Source organism: Eriocheir sinensis, chromosome 4 (assembly GCF_024679095.1).
Source record: "Eriocheir sinensis breed Jianghai 21 chromosome 4, ASM2467909v1, whole genome shotgun sequence".
In the NCBI taxonomy this organism is placed as follows: domain Eukaryota; kingdom Metazoa; phylum Arthropoda; class Malacostraca; order Decapoda; family Varunidae; genus Eriocheir; species Eriocheir sinensis.
Genome location: NC_066512.1, coordinates 28,617,657 through 28,628,079, shown reverse-complemented (window position 1 = coordinate 28,628,079; position 10,423 = coordinate 28,617,657). Strand labels below are relative to the sequence as shown.

The 10,423-nt window shown below is 41.4% G+C and overlaps 1 long non-coding RNA gene across 1 annotated transcript; it reads left to right on the top strand.

Annotated features, from left to right (window-relative positions):
- Positions 1 to 5,680: 5,680 nt before the first annotated feature.
- On the top strand, positions 5,681 to 10,194 carry LOC126982018 (uncharacterized). The gene is made up of 3 exons (XR_007734456.1): positions 5,681 to 5,847; positions 8,377 to 8,550; positions 9,533 to 10,194. It is a non-coding gene; the product is annotated as an uncharacterized LOC126982018 (long non-coding RNA).
- The last annotated feature ends 229 nt before the right edge of the window (positions 10,195 to 10,423 follow it).

Sequence of the window (10,423 nt, the reverse complement as noted above, 5' to 3'; positions counted from 1 at the left end):
GTCATATGCCGGAGAGAGACAGGAGGGGAAGGAATTATAGAAGGGAACAGATCCCAGGAGACGGGACACAACCCCCGATTAATACCTGGTACCCATTCACTGCTGGGTGGACAGGGGCGCAGGGTATCGGAAAAGCCGCCCAAATTTTTCCACTCCTTCCGGGAATCGAACCCGGGATCTCTCAGTTGTGAGCCGAGTGTGCTAACCACTGCACCACGAAGCCCCCAGAGGATGACCGAAGGAAGTGGTAGGCTATCAGCGGGAGACAAACACTAACATGGAGAGAGAAAATTAATAGACATGAATAATGAAGAAACCTGGTCAAAATTTAAACATGAGAGAGAGAGAGATTCATAAAGTATTCGTTCAATATAAACAGTAATTCAATGGTTGCAGAATTTAAAAGTAGCTAATTGGCGTCTGTGATTATACAATTAAAAAATGACATTATCTCTCTTTAATTGTCTTCTATTAATATATTACGAATAGTATTGCAGTAGAAAATTAGTGACTCGCTACTATTACTGCGCAAAAGCCGACCCTTACTAAATTACTACTATTACTTACGACCATTACTATTACTACCATTTCTATTACTACTATTACTATTACTACTTTTACAACAAACATTTCCAAAGGCCACAAAGGAGATTAATCACGTTTTCATGAGTGGGTATTTTTCACGTTCATGGTGCAGAAGGCTTGTCAAACTATCACTTGACTCGTAACACTACCCGCCATGGAAATCCTAACACAACCTTTACGAAAACCTAAAATGTGAACATGTGACCCCCAAAAGTGTTTGAGAATATGAATCCATGTCTACAAAGTGCATTATATATATTAGTTCTCACGGTTTAAGGCGGTGAAGCGTGCCCCCAAGGAGTTTGAGAAGGCTCCGGCCAGACCCACTCCACCCTCGTGCTGAATGGTGAGTGAGTGAGTGCTGCGGCCGAAATGTGCAAGAGGGAATGAATCACACAACTGCTGGTTTGAACCACCTGGTTGACTAAGTGCAAGGTTCTCAAGCATTAACCAACATTATAACAGCCTTGGACAAAATAGATGAACCCTAAGCAACTATTTATATTACATAGTTGGCTCCACAGTCCTCAAGGCTATACTTATATTTAACAATGCGAGGAGAGATCAAACAACTATATTTTATTTGAATCACCTCTGCTCCCCGGTTCTCGAGCCAACACTTAACAATACAACTGCCTTCGACAAAGAGGAGGCGATCAGACAATTCTATATAATGAATCACCCACTTAGCTCGAATGTTCATTACCCACGAACAACACAACAGCCTTGGGCAAGAGGGAAAAGACATCTGTTTGAATCACCTGCTTGGCTGGCTGGCTGACTATAATATATATATATATATATATATATATATATATATATATATATATATATATATATATATATATATATATATATATATATATGGATGTGTTTAACTATTATGTATTCATGCATGTAAGTCTAAATATCAATATCTCTCTGTCTGTCGGTATATCTAACCATCTATGCATTTATATATGTATGTATGTATCATGTGTATGTATGTATGTATCAGGGTTGGGTTCAAGTATATTTTTTGTATTCGAGTCCAAGTACAATAACAAAACGATATCACGAATCCAAGTACAAGTACAATTACTCAGTTTTACAGCTGAACTCGAGTCCAAGTACGAGTATGTTTGCAATATACTCGAATCCAAGTACAAGTTCTTTTTACTAATTTAACCTTAAGATTGTTTTTTCTGCTTTTCTGCTTTTGGCAGATGGCAAACTGTCAACCTCTCTTTGCTTTGAGTCACCTCACATGATCTCAGTGTCACCTCAGCCCAGGGCCCAGCCACCAGGCTTCCCCAAGGCCCAAGCTTAGGACACACCTTTATTAATCCCTTATCCTGACCTTACCTCCACCCATGTAGGTCGTTAAACACCACAGCGGCCACACGCTTGCATTATTTGGTTGTACTCGAATGTAATCGTAAAGAATATCGAGTACTTGGAGTCCGAGTTCAGATACGAGTACAAGTATAAACGATCTGTTGCCCCGAATACAAGTACAAATACATGATAGTGTACTTAAGTACAAGTACGAGTGGATGTACTTGGACTCAAGCCTGGTATGTATGTATGTATGTATGCATTTACGTATGTATGTGTGTGTGTGTGTATATATATATATATATATATATATATATATATATATATATATATATATATATATATATATATATATATATGTGTGTGTACATAACTATCTGCTCATCTATCTATCTAGCTACCTATCTAGCTATTAACCTCTACATTCCTCTGAAGATTAGTGCCGACCATTAGGTGAATGAAGGGATAAAGTCGGATTTATTGAGTCACATATATCGACCCGCGGAGAAAGACGTCCGGAAGTCCAAATGTCAGCGCGTGAATAATTGCTGCGCGACCCGCTGTGGCTCGGCCGAGGCTGGCTGAGGAGAACCAACGCCTTATGCCGCTCCTCCTTCTCCTTCTTCGTCTTCTTCATCTCCATCTTTATCCTCTTTTCTTCTTAATTGACCTCTATAGCTTTGCATCTCTTCACAGGTCCTCTTCCTCTCGGGTATCTTCTGTTTATTCACGCACTAAGCTTTTCAATGGCGTTATTCTTCTTATCGTTTCTCGCCAGAATGTACTAGCTAGAGCACCATAATAATTTTCATCCTTTTCATACTTTTCATAATGAGTTCCTTCTGCCTGGAGTTCAGTCGCTCGCTCCCTCTACCTAAGGCCAACATATGAAAGTCTCCCAATTATACGATCTTTGTGCATATCTTTTATTTTATATTTCGATGTTTTAATGAATGATTCTACTACGCTAGTTTTATGTATGCTTTAAATATGGCTTAAGCATCCTCTAATTTCGACTTTACATTCTGTTCAAGGATCAATGAGACGGGGATGAGCACCGAGGCGACGCGCAGCTATAGCCAATGCTCTCAACTTATACAATCTGTTATGGCGATTTTACATTCCATCACACCAGACTGTCCATATGTTCCTCTATGGCGCGACGGAGATGAACACCAAGGCCACGCGCAGCTAGTGTATACCCTAAGGCCTAAAGGATGGAGCGTAAGGTTGTGCTGTTCTCCGCCTGTTCTCGGCTACTTTAAATCACTTATACATCCGTTCTATCCCGACTGCCTTAGTATGGGGCCTTGGTATTGATCTTTACTGACGTTTCCTATCGAAGTTGTGTTTGTATAGTGAAAACCTGATAGTACATTTCTTTCTCGTTCTTTGCTATTTGTGTTACTCGAGTTTTATGGGAAGGAAGACATATAGTACTAGTTAAAGGACTCATACGCTTGCTTATATGCTGTTATCATTAAGACAAAAAGAAATCAATTGAGTTAAGTGGCAGAGGCAAAATGTTGTGGCCTTACTCCTTTTTGCTCCTACTTCCACTCACACTCGTCTCTTGTGATTCTATATGTAAATCTATGAAAATCTTGCCCTTCCAATTAAAGACATACAGAGAAGGACGCCGAAAAGTGATCAATGGAGGTCGTGGCAGAGGTGAAATGGCCCAGTCTTATTCTCCTCCTTGTTCTGCTACTCTCTCACGCACACTCGTCTCTCGGGATTGTAGTATATGTAAATCTATGTAAATCCTGACCTTCCCATTAAAGAGATACAGAGAAGAACACCGAAAAAGTAATCAATTGAGGTCGTGGCAGAGGTGAAATGTGTCAGTCTTATTCTCCTCCTTGTTCTGCTACTCTCTTACACACACTCGTCTCTCGGGATTATATATGTAAATCTATGAAAATCTTGCCCTTCCCATTGAAGAGATACAGAGAAGAACACCGAAAAGTAATCAATTGAGGTCGTGGCAGAGGTGAAATGTCCCAGTTTTATTCTCCTCCTTGTTCTGCTACTCTCTCACATGCACTCGCCTCTCGGGATTGGCTGCGGGGCCCTAACGTGACGTGGCCGAGGTAGGTGTCGAGGGACGGGCGGCATTACTAAACCATAACTCGGATCGATGGGAGCCTGTCTGTTATACCGCCGCCCGATACCACAACGAGATGACTCTTAGATCAGTATTCTCAGACGTTTCCACCCCTCAAATCAGCTATTTCCGAGGGTTGACAAGGAGCTCAGTCGGGTTCTAAGGGTTGCACTATCAGAAGGGTCATAACACTACCCCTGGAAATGCCCCAAATCCCACGGAAGCCTAGTAAAATACGTGTGCTTGGGCGCCGAAATGTTTAAGAATATCTCCGAAATTTATAGGAATATGTGAAGAACCAAGTGCGATGGAATGTACAGCCGCCAAAACAGAATGAAGGTTAAGTTAGGAGCATACGCTATAGCTGCGCTTGGCCTCGGTGCTCATCTCCGTCGCGCCGTATAGAGGAATCCTACATGTGAAGAGTCAGATGTGATGGAATGTAAAGCCGCCATAATAGAATGTAGAATAGGTAACGCCATGCAGGGGCATACGCTATAGGTGCGCGTGGCTCATCTCCGTCACGCCTAAGAGGAATATATGAGCAGCCGAGTATTATGAAATGTAAGGCCGGCAAAACAGAATGTGGAATAGGTAACGTTAACATTGCAGTAAAGTAAACAGAGGCAAGGAGAACGAATAAATAAGTGGAGATTGAATATATATGTGATGTAGCATAGCCGAAAACATACTGGGAACATCACAATACACTACCCTTCACATAACAGTATAGTAAACGGAAGCAAGGGAGGAAGAACGAATATATGTGATGTTACATAGTCGAAAACAGGCCGGGAACATCACACTGCACTCTTAACATAACAGCATAGTAAACAGTATAATAATCAATATGGTAAAATCCCCTCAGCTAATACCAAGCCCTGAAACTAATGGAATGACAACAAAGGCTTAAAATGAAGGAGAGATGAAATAAGAAGTGAACAGAGATGTACAGGAAAGGATTAAGTGAGGGAAGGAAAGAAATGAAGTAAAGCGGGAGAGATGAAACACAGAGAGAGGGCAGCCGAGGAAGGAGTAGAGATGTAATTTAAATGGAAGAAAGTGAGGGAAAGAAATGATAATGTAAAAATTAGGTAAGGGAGTAACGTGGAAGAAGAAATGAGAAGGAAGAACATAAGGGAGGAGAGGACATACGATCGTCAAGCGTGAGAAGAAGAACAAGAACAAGAAGAACAAAAAACAAGAACAAAAAGAAGAGGAAAGCTAACGCAAATAACATCAGTCAGGGAGCATCTTAGCTATCAACATACGAGCATATATACGTATTTTAAACTCATGAAAACGGTGACCATTTCAGATAATTATAAAGTCAGGTTGATCATTCCAAGTGTTAATAAAGGTAAAGTTAAGGGTATATGCTAAGCTGCGCGTGGCCTCAGTGCACATCTCCGATTCATATATATCAAGAGAGAGAGAGAGAGAGAGAGAGAGAGAGAGTGTGTGTGTGTGTGTGTGTGTGTGTGTGTGTGTGTGTAATTCACCTCTTGGTCTGCTGCGGGTCTCTCTCGAGGCAGCCAGCCGTTCCTCTACGGAAGACCACAGAGCTCGTAGTACCGATCTTTGGGTAGGACTGAGACCACTCACACACAAGAGAGAAAAAACAACAACATGAAACTTCCACGCATTACGTCCAATTATCATCACACACACACACACACACACGGGCCGCGCCACCATGAACAACCAGGCAGCCAATAGTTCCGTAGTAGTGTCGAGGAAGAGGCCGCGCGAGGAGGGAAGGACGCGCTGGGCTGCTCGAGTACACGCTTATGATATACTACACTCTCAGTACCTACACACGTAAAAGTTAATATACGGTATGTTCGCCAATTGATCCGCACTCACTCTATTCCATGCAGCACGCACCCCTAAAAAAAGAGAGAATGTGAGATATAAATCAAGCACCGAGGTTCGTCTATCGGTGAACTTGTATAGATTGATATAGCTATTCTTTTTAGACGATATATGGGCTTGCTACGCTCATCTTCGCCAGTTTGTACGCGCTATTTTCCATTTAGTACGCACATAGCAGAAAAAATGTAGTATAAATTAAAGATAAGACTGATCGAGAGGTAATGAATAGCGTTAATTAGTATAGATTACATTAATAAGCTTTGGTAGTACTTGAAACCTTTAAGACGGTATGTTCGCCAAAAAACAATCAGTCAATCAATCAATCAATCCGTACGCACTTTACATTACATCCTTCCATTTAGTACGCAGGTATCGGTAAAAGAAAGAATAAGAGGTGCTGGATATAACGTTAAAATGTATAGACTGATAAGCATTCCTTGGTAGTATGTAGTTGTATGCTTGCCAATCCGTACGCACTTTACATTACATCCTTCCATTTAGTACGCACGTATCGGTAAAAGAAAGAATAAGAGGTGCTGGATATAACGTTAAAAAGTATAGACTGATAAGCATTCCTTGGTAGTTCGTGTATGTTCGCCAATCCGTACGCACTTTACATGACACTTCCATTTAGTACGCACATATCAGTAAAAGAAAGAATAAGAGGTGCTGGATATAATGTTAAAAAGTATAGACTGATAAGCATTCCTTGGTAGTACGTCCTTGTATGTTCGCCAATTCGTACGCACTTTACATGACACTTCCATTTAGTACGCATATATCGGTAAAAGAATGAGGGTTTTGGATATTGTTAAAGACTGTTTTGCATTCGTTGGTAGTATTTGAAACAGTTGTTGTAACAGTGTGTTCGCCAATCCGTACGCAATTTACATCACACACCTCCATTTAGTACGCACACATCGGTAAACTAATAAAAGATCTGAATAACATTGAAGATATATAGATTTAGAAGCATTCCTTGGTAGTAGTATGTATGCTCGCCAATCCGTACGCACTTTACACACCTCCATTTAGTACGAATATATAGATAAAAGAATAATTTTCATAACGTTAAAGAGTATAGACTGATAAGCATTCCTTGGTAGTACAGTGTTCGCCAATCCGTACGCGCTTTACATCACACACACCTCCATTTAGTACGCACATATCGGCAAAAGAATAATGGGTCTGTATAGCGTTTGCAGTGTGTATTGATGAGCATTCCTTGGTAGCCTTTGAAATGGGTATGTATAGGTACGCTTGCTCCTTTGCCAATCCGTACGCACCTTATTCCATTTAGCACGCACATAGCACCAGAAAGAGAAAAGGCACAGAGGATTACTACTAAACAGCGATTTAGAGTATAGAATCATAAGCATTCTTTGACGGTAAGTATAGTACGTTCATCTTCGCCAATCCGTACGCACCAAATTCCATTTAGCACGCACATAACATCAGAAAGAGAAGTCAGAACTCTAGACAGCGTTAGAATACACAGATTGATAAGCACTCGTTGGTATGGTCGCAAATCTTAGCCAATCCGGTCTGTACGCACCACATTCCATTTAGCACGCACATAACATCAGAAAGAGAAGTCAGAACTCTTAGACAGCGTTAGAATAGATTGATAAGCACTCGTTGGTATGGTCGCAAATCTTAGCCAATCCGGTCTGTACGCACCACATTCCATTTAGCACGCACATATCAGAAACAGTAGTCAGAACTCTAGACAGCGTTAGAATACACAGATTGATAAGCACTCGTTGGTATGGTCGTAAATCTTAGCCAATCCGGTCTGTACACCCCTTATTCCATTTAGCACGCACACATCCGAAATTAGTTGAGTAGATATTATGGTCACTCCCTTCTTCGCCAATCCGTACGCACCACCATACTCCTTTTAGAACGCACATACATTATACTTGAACCTTGTTATATCTACATTGCCTGAGGAGGTTGGGTTGGGTTGGAATGGCAATTAAGCGAGCAAAGAATCACATCCTTCAGATCCTTTATTAAATTATCCTTTACTAAGCTATTGTGCAACCGTATAGATTTAGCTTTTTTGTGTATTGGTTTTATTCTCTCTCTCTCTCTCTCTCTCTCTCTCTCTCTCTCTCTCTCTCTCTCTCTCTCTCAGTCCATACGCCAGCTTTCAATATTTTTTTTATATTTTTTTTTATCATCCCTTTTCCTTTCTTATACGTATTTTGCAACAGTAGTCACCCTAAGTTCTTTTTACTTATTTATTTTCCTGATGCGAGTACTGATTGGAACATGATGCGTGCGTACAGACTGGATAACCTAACAGTACTTTCCCTGATGTGCGTACTAACTGGAACATGAAGCGTGCGCACAGACTAGGGAACCTAACTTCCTACTCCCTGTCAACGCCCGGTAGAATCAGTCATTCAATCCCAACCTTAATTAGTTTACTAGTCGTTATATTCCCCTGATGTGCGTACTAACTGGAACACGGTGTATGCGTACAGACTGGACAACCTACTCTAGCCCGACACCCCCTACGTGACTGACCCAACTCTACGGAAGCCACGCGCCAATTTTCACTACCGGAGCAGCTCTAACCTTGGGCGAAAGGAAACAAAAAGGGACAAGGAGAGGCCGGCACCATGGTGAACCCTATAGTCTACATGGACGGGGATCAGGTGGGTGCTGGGGAGGCTGGTGGAGGGGTGGATTAGGTTGACTGGGGGTGATGATGTTTTTTGCTCACACCCGTATCCTCAGATATTTTTGGCTCACACAACCACCATTTCAAAAGGCCGGGTTGGGTTCTCATGAGTGTTTTCCACGTTTATGGCGCGAAAGCCTTGTCAAACTAACACTAGGCTTATAAAACTACACATGCACATACCTACAGCAACCTCTATGAAAGCCTTATCAAGTGTGGAGGTGTAAGCCCCAAAATGTTTGAGAATATGGGTCATACCAAGATGGGTTGTGAGCACTGGCAGTCTAATACGTGACAAGATGATGTTAGGAATATGAGACGGGAGGGTGAGGACAATGAAGAATCGCACTACCACTCAGATATTCAATGGGCTGAGAATGTGCGATAAGTGAGAGGGGGAGTGCTGGTGAGGAAAAAATCTCTAGACACATAAATAAATTGATAGATAGATAGATATAATTAAATAGATACATAGATAAACAGATAGGTAAATACATATCATTACATAACACATGATTTCACACACAGAATAATGAATATTTACATAATTATTAGTGATGATACTATGCCCCATTTGAAATTCAAATGACAAAACTGCAAGTACACACAACATTAACCTCAAAACTCACATCCTCAAGTCACATTCCTTATTAGAACATACCACAGTCTAGGCATGTCGACAACTAACACACCAACACACACTCCCTCAATTACTCTACAACTACTTTTACAATTTTATGCCACATCAGCTACTTCTACACTACTTCTACTTTTACTACTTCTATATCAGCTACTTCTACAACTACTTTTATACCAGTAATTACACTTCTCGGGGTCCAGTATACTCCCTATTTGAACATACCAAAGCCTAGGCAAGTTGGAATTCACACAAGATCATCTAATACACCAACACACACATAACATTGACCTTAATACTCACATCCTCATGCTGGCAGATCATGCGGATGGTGCTGAGCGCTGTGCCGTACTTCCTGCTGTGTATGGTGTTCTGGGTGTTCATACGGCTGGCCTGGCGATGCTTCACCTACCCCCTGGAGCAGCGGAAAATCCTTCGCGAGCAGAAACAGGAGGAGGACAAGAAGAAGAACAAATAGTATAGGACATGGATTCTGGGTCTGCAAGGGGTGGTAGAGGTGGTGGTGGTGAGGTTCCTGTCACTGGGTTGTCATACATGGGCTCTAGTAAGCAATGGGTGTTAGGAGTGGTGGGGAGTGGCAAGGCTTGTGGGAGTGGTGGCAGGTGGCAGTGAGAAGGTTGCTCCTAAGCCTGGAGAATCAAGGCGGGCTCAAGGGGTGTTTGGTGGCTCATCAAAATGTTTGCATGAAAAATAAATAGCAGTGAGGGTTTTTTTCTTTTCTTCTTTATACCAAGGCAGGTAGTTCAAGGGCAAAAAACAAAAACAACAAAAAGCCCACTAGACACTCCAAACAAAAAAAAAAGAACAAGAGGCCCAAAGAGAGGTCAACCGTGGGTGGAGAGGCATCTTGATCCTGTGAATGGTGTTTGCAAAAGGTACAATTGCATGTCATTGGCTTATAATGATATGGTATAAACATTCATTGTATTTTGTATGTCATAATAAATATTCAACAAATTCGTATATCATTTGACTGTATCACATTTAACTATGACAGTATTTTGCTAACAACATCCACACCCTCAATGCTACGTGTTTTTCATGCAAACATTTTGACATGCCACCAAATGACTCCTGGGCCCCCTTAGAAAAGCAGCACATGAACTATTTGGTACAGCTTAATAAAATTTCTCCCAGAAGTTGATGTGAATGGTAGTGGTGAGGGTAGTGTTAAGGTTCCTGTTCCTGA